Source organism: Coenobita brevimanus, chromosome 98 (assembly GCF_032717465.1).
Source record: "Coenobita brevimanus isolate Jiangsu-jjx chromosome 98, ASM3271746v2, whole genome shotgun sequence".
NCBI lineage: Eukaryota > Metazoa > Arthropoda > Malacostraca > Decapoda > Coenobitidae > Coenobita > Coenobita brevimanus.
In genome coordinates this window covers 16,349,001-16,355,000 of record NC_137051.1, presented here as the reverse complement: position 1 = coordinate 16,355,000, position 6,000 = coordinate 16,349,001, and the positions used below count along the sequence as shown (strand labels likewise).

At 42.2% G+C, this 6,000-nt stretch overlaps 1 protein-coding gene across 3 annotated transcripts in view; it reads left to right on the top strand.

Moving 5' to 3' along the window:
• LOC145414266 (uncharacterized) overlaps positions 1-6,000 on the top strand; it is a 147,585-nt gene that overhangs the window by 77,657 nt on the left and 63,928 nt on the right. For all 3 annotated transcript variants that reach the window (XM_080283867.1, XM_080283870.1, XM_080283868.1), the window contains exon 2: positions 4,632-4,699. The gene's annotated coding sequence lies outside the window, so the exon portion shown is untranslated. The remainder of the gene's footprint in view (positions 1-4,631; positions 4,700-6,000) is intronic.

Genomic DNA, 6,000 nt, shown 5'->3' with positions numbered 1-6,000 from the left:
TCACACTATAAATACAAATATTTTTGCTTCACTTATACATAACGGTATAATTATATTCCTGTAATTAGTGCATCCCCTGATAGCCTATACTTGCCATCATATTTCCATTACCTATCACTTTTACCTCTTCATTATCTCCCCTTCCTCTAAGCCATCACCTGCTGAACGTAATTAGCAAAAGTCCCCCCTAAATTTACCTGCCAAGTGCATCAAATTACTAGGGGTCTGCTGTACCTGTTTTGAATTAAGAATCAATTACTACAAACAATCTTTCCGTTTTCTGTTATGAATCAGTGTTTTCCTTTAATCAGTGCGTTACGACTATTTCCCCTCTTTATTCTTCCTTTCGTTATATTCTCCTTTAACTATTACTTTTTTATTATATTCTCTTTGGCCTAAACCCTCACCTACTTCAGTGTAATTAGCAAAAGTCTCCCCTAAATTCTCCTGCTAAGTGCTTCAAATTACCGGGGGTCTACCTGTTAAGAATTTCCTGTCAGCTTACCTGCCTACCTTCCTGCACCTTAACCATTTCAACTCGACGAAGGCTTTTTTCTTTCTAACTTGAAACGATTTCATTAAGTTTCGGAGAGTCGTTTGAAACTGGACGGGTTAAAAAGAGGCTTTATTTAACCCTTCACCAGAGGTCCTTCCCAACTCTTAAAAAAAAAAAAAAAAAAAAAAATCTAATGCTTTCCTGTTTAAAATAACCCGTCCTTGTACTGAAGAAGTTCAGCTTGACCCCTAAGTCGAAGCAGGTGGGAAGCAGCAGGGGAAGGACATTGGTATTTTGTGATCTTTTTCCGGTATTTTCGTGGTCTGTTGGTTTGGGGGGAATCTATGGTTTTTGGTGGCCTACCTAATGTTTCCAAGGTTATATATATATATATATATATATATGAAAGACTTTAATGGTTTTCTTCTGTGTGCTTTATTTTTTCTCGATTTCTTCCCTTTTTAGTTGATTGTCTTGATCAATATCAGATGCATATATTTATGTATCCATGGGAACATGAGCTGGTCACATCTTTCGTACAATAGATAACAGATGAATAATCACAGGAACTAATTGGCAACTTGATGATGGAGTGAGAAGAAGAGACTTAAAGTGAATAAGATCGAGAGATGCTATTCCGGAATAGCATGGAATGGGCTTACAATGGTGGAATATACGTACGTCAGGATGATGATGATGATGATATGGTGATGGTGGTGGTGGTGTTTGTGCTGTGGTGGTGGTGGTGATGGTGATGATGAATGTCGCGGTATTTATTTAAGACCCCATTGGCCTACCGGAACCCAGTGGATTAGAGTGCGACACAATGCTGAAGAAGAAAGCGTGAGTTACTGACATTAATGAGTGAGTAGGAGTAAACTGGTTGTGTGAGTGACTGAGGAAACTAACCCGAATGTGCGACTTTGAAACTGAGTGAATGTGTTAGCAGAAAAGAGCAACGGACGCTAGTGTGTGTGTGTGTGTGTGTGTGTGTGTGTGTGTGTGTGTGAAGCTGAGATTGAGTGAGTGAGTGAGTGAGTGACTGGATAAGTGGGTAAGCGTAGGATGGCATCTGACTGAATAAGTGTGAGTGAAAGAAGGTGAGGACAACCGGCGCGGGTGAGTGATTGTGAAAGATGGAGCAAGTGAATAAGATCAGAGTAATAAGATCTGAACATGCCAGGAGGAAGTAACGGTGATGATGATAGTGGTATAATGCAAGCACACACAGCAACCGAATGACTAAATCGTGACTGACTGACATAGAACCAACATACCCAAACCTGACCGCACCTGGACCGTGGAGGGAGGATGTGGTCGAGTATGTGGAGCGGTGTGTGTGTGTGTGTGTGTGTGTGTGTGTGTGTGTGTGTGTGTGTGTGTGTGTGTGTGTTGAAGGGGGGGTAGGGGGAGGCCGCGTTAAGGAGCTGCGTGTTTGCTTTATCTCAGGCCCGAGTCATTTCCCGTGCGTTTCACCATCCCTCTCTCAAGTGGTCGTCCAGGCATGTCCTACCTACCTACCTCCTGCCTACCCTCCTTCTGGTGCTCCTTCCACTTCCCTCCTCCCTCCACCTCCGGCCTTACTATCCTGCCTCACATCGTCTGCACTTGTCCCTCTCCGTGTTAACTACTATTCTTCTTACCTACCTACCTACCAGCCTCCTACCTGCCTACCTCCTACCTACCTCCTACCTACCTACCTCCTACCTACCTACCTACCTCCTACTTACTTACCTACCTACCTGCCTCCTACTAACCTACCTACATACCTCTCTACCTACCGACCTACCCACCTATCTGCCTACCTAACTTCCTTCCTACTAGTCTACCAACGTCTCTTCCTACCTTTCCTCTGGTATCCCCTCCTCTCTATCACCTGTCCCACCATCGTGCCTCACATCGTCTGAACTTGTCCTTTCTGCCTCCTGTCTTTGCCTCACCAGCCTACCTTTCCTTTGACTGACCCTGCCTCACCCCCCTTCTTCTTTTCTGCGTCTCTCCCGTACCTCATCCTGCATAGTATCGTCTGCACTTTTCCCTCCTGCCACTTCTCTGCCCTACCATACTTCGACCTGCCACACCACCCTGCCTCACACCATCTACACTTGTCTCCCCTGCCTCACACTTCCATATACCTGCGCTTTCCCCTACCTCACCATCTTTCCTCACGCTGCCTAACCGTGCACTAATCCCTTCTACTTCACCTTTTCTCATCACCCTGCTTGCTTACATCATCTGCAAGTCTCACTCCACACTAACTCACGCATGCTTTTTACTCTCTCCACATGTACATTTTCTCCTCCTTCCTACCTCATCATCATCCATCCTTTCCTACTGTTTAAAGTCAAGTATTATTTACAGTGTGCACATGCGACGTGGCTTTCCTGGAATCCTAATGAGTGTGTGCATCATCTCCTCCCACGTAACATCTCTTTCCTAAAACAGTCACAAAGTCGTGCATGCTTTGTCCCACCCTTCTGCATGACGATACTACCATGGGAATTCTCTTCTTTAACCGGCTTTTTTTTTTTTTTTTTTTCCATTTTCTGACGGCTTATTTACCTTAGAGATCATTTTAACTAGAATATATATATATATATATATATATATATATATATATATATATATATATATATATATATTTCATAAATAGGGAGCTCATCCAAGTTGAATAATATCGTCTTGGTGACAAGAAGAAACTAATAAAAGACGTCACTGAATTCAAGGAATTAAATGACGATACTGCCGTAGAAATCCCCTAATGTTCTAGAGAAACCTCTGCTCCTAGGTCTGAATAATAGTTATCACCACTTTTCCTGAACAGAAATGGCGCAAGTTCCAAGCAGCGTACAGGCATTCTTTTATTAGAAATTTCCTCTTCATTTCCCTGAATATTTCACGAAGGCAAGCAAAGAAATTACCTTATTTTTTTATATACCAATACTTAGACGCATTTGATCCGTGTTTTATCGTATACATACCCAGTTTCCGAGCGTGGGATTTCCTGCCTCACCAGAAATCGTGGCCGGGAACTTGACGAGCGGAGGTGACGTCATCAATGTAAATAAAACCAGCAGCGGCGACCCAGATGACCGCTGCTTCTATCATGGCGGCAGTCTCAGCTTGCCTTAACTTTTTTTCTTTTTTCCTCTTACCTCCTTATTTTTTCTTCGACTCTCTCGTGGTTTCTCATCCGTCCTTTTCACTCCATTGTGCCATTTTTTTTTTTTTTCCTCTTTTCATCTCATCTTTTTCCCTTTGCTTATTTCTTGCCTCGTTTCACACTTCTTCCTACGTTGTCATTTGGTGTCTTTTTTCGTCTTACTTCTTTTTTTTTTCCCCTTCTTCCCTCCCATTTAGTCCCTTCTTCTCCATTCCCCCCTTCCTCCCGTATATCATCCCTCTCCACTTCTCCTTTCTTCCCTTCTTACCCCACCCTTTTCTTTCATCTTTTCTGGTTCATTTTCTTTGCTCCTTCTCCTCATTTACTTTCCTTCTTCCCCACTTGCCGCCCTGTCTTACCCTCTGTCTCCCATTTTCCTTTCATTCGCCTTGTTCCTGTTGTCTCTCTTCCTTTATTCCTCCCTTTTTCCCCCATCTTCCTTCTACCTCTGTTTCCTCTCTTCCCTCACTCCTCCCTCTTTCCCCACACCTTCCGTCTTCGTCTGTGCCACCCTTCTTCCCAATTTGCCACGGTTTCTTCCCTTTTTGTTTCATTGTCTGTATTTTTCCTATTTACACCCTTTTCGTCCCAACTTTCCTATTGTTCCTATTTCCTTCTTTACTTCTCTTTCATTTCCTTCCAGTCCATCCCTTCTGCCTTTTTTAGTTCAACTCTTCATTCTCATAGTTTTCTTTACAAATTTCAGAAACCCACCAAAATCACTGGCTATGAAAGGTTATTCAAATTCAGTAACGATATTTGTATAAAGAAATGAAAAATTATTCGTAACTTGTTAATTATATTGGCGTCTGTCATAACCCAATCGAATAATTTTGGAAGGTAGCATTAGGGATTTTTAATATGCTACAGAGAGAGAGAGAGAGAGAGAGAGAGACGTTAAAAATGACCGACTTGTTGACTAACTGGCCAAATGTGATGTTCAGTAATAGACTGTTTTTCTTCTTCCCTCAGCTGTGTGACTGAAGTGAACTGAACAGAAGTGACTGGAAGAAGACCGTGACTGTGAGGCGACGGAGTGGGTAAGTGATTGCTGTAAGTTTTTATTCTGTACTTATTTCCTTCATGAGTGAACTTCTAAATATAATGTTTGGTCCTTTTAATATTAATCTTGGCACTTGTGATTCTATTTGTGTTGTCTTTTCTTTGTTATTATTTTGATTATTGATATTTTATTGTTATAATAAAAATTATTATTATTATTATTGCTCCTATTCTTGTTGTTGGTATTGTATTATTGTTATTAGTTTGTTACTATTGCTACAGCTATTATTATTATTATTATTATTATTATTATTATCATTATTTTTATTATTTTTATTGTAATGGTAATTGTTTTTGTTGTTACTATTACCCTCAGTTTTCCATTTATCCCCGCAAATAAAGCAAAGGAAGATGAAGAGCAGGAGGCGGAAGGTGAGTGAGGAAGGTACGCTGAGTGACTTGACTGAGTTACGGCTGGCTGAGTGAACGAGTGGCTGAGTGAAGGCCGGGAGGATACTTCTGAATCCTGCTGAGTGAAGAGATTACCTTGCTGAGTGACTGAGAGCAAGTGAGTGAATAAGAGAGTAAGTGAGCGAGTGAGTGAGCGAGAGAGCGAAATAGCATCTGGCCTCACCAAAATGGAGTGAGTGAGAGAGATAGTGAGTGAGTGAGTGAGGCAGCACCTGGCCTCACCTCACCTTAATTAAGTCAGGCAGGATCAATTACATTCCGATGAACTCTCCTCCCGACCCCAGTAAAAACGCACATGAGCCATACGCGCACATACGCACAGACACATACGCACACACACCTCAAAATGTAGAGAGAGTACGCAGGAAGATACACACACACACACACACACACACACACACACACACACACACACACATCAAAATAGAGGGAGCACGCAGGAAACACACACACACACACACACACACACACACACACACACACACACACACACACACACACACGGGAAATAGTTACACAGCGGCATACACATACATCCGGATACATAAAATGCACACGCACGAATTCTACACACAAGTATGGGAACAAGTAGAGGAGAGACGTGCACACAGATTGAGCCATACGTACACGGGACATAATTACATACGCACATGGATGGATAAAAGGTATACTCAGTAACAATAAATGTATACGCATACGTCTCAGATATATAAACGTACATTCTCTCTCTCTCTCTCTCTCTCTCTCTCTCTCTCTCTCTCTCTCTCACACACACACACACACACACACACACACACACACACACACACACACACACACACACACACACACACACACACACACACATATTATTACGTCCTCACACAGA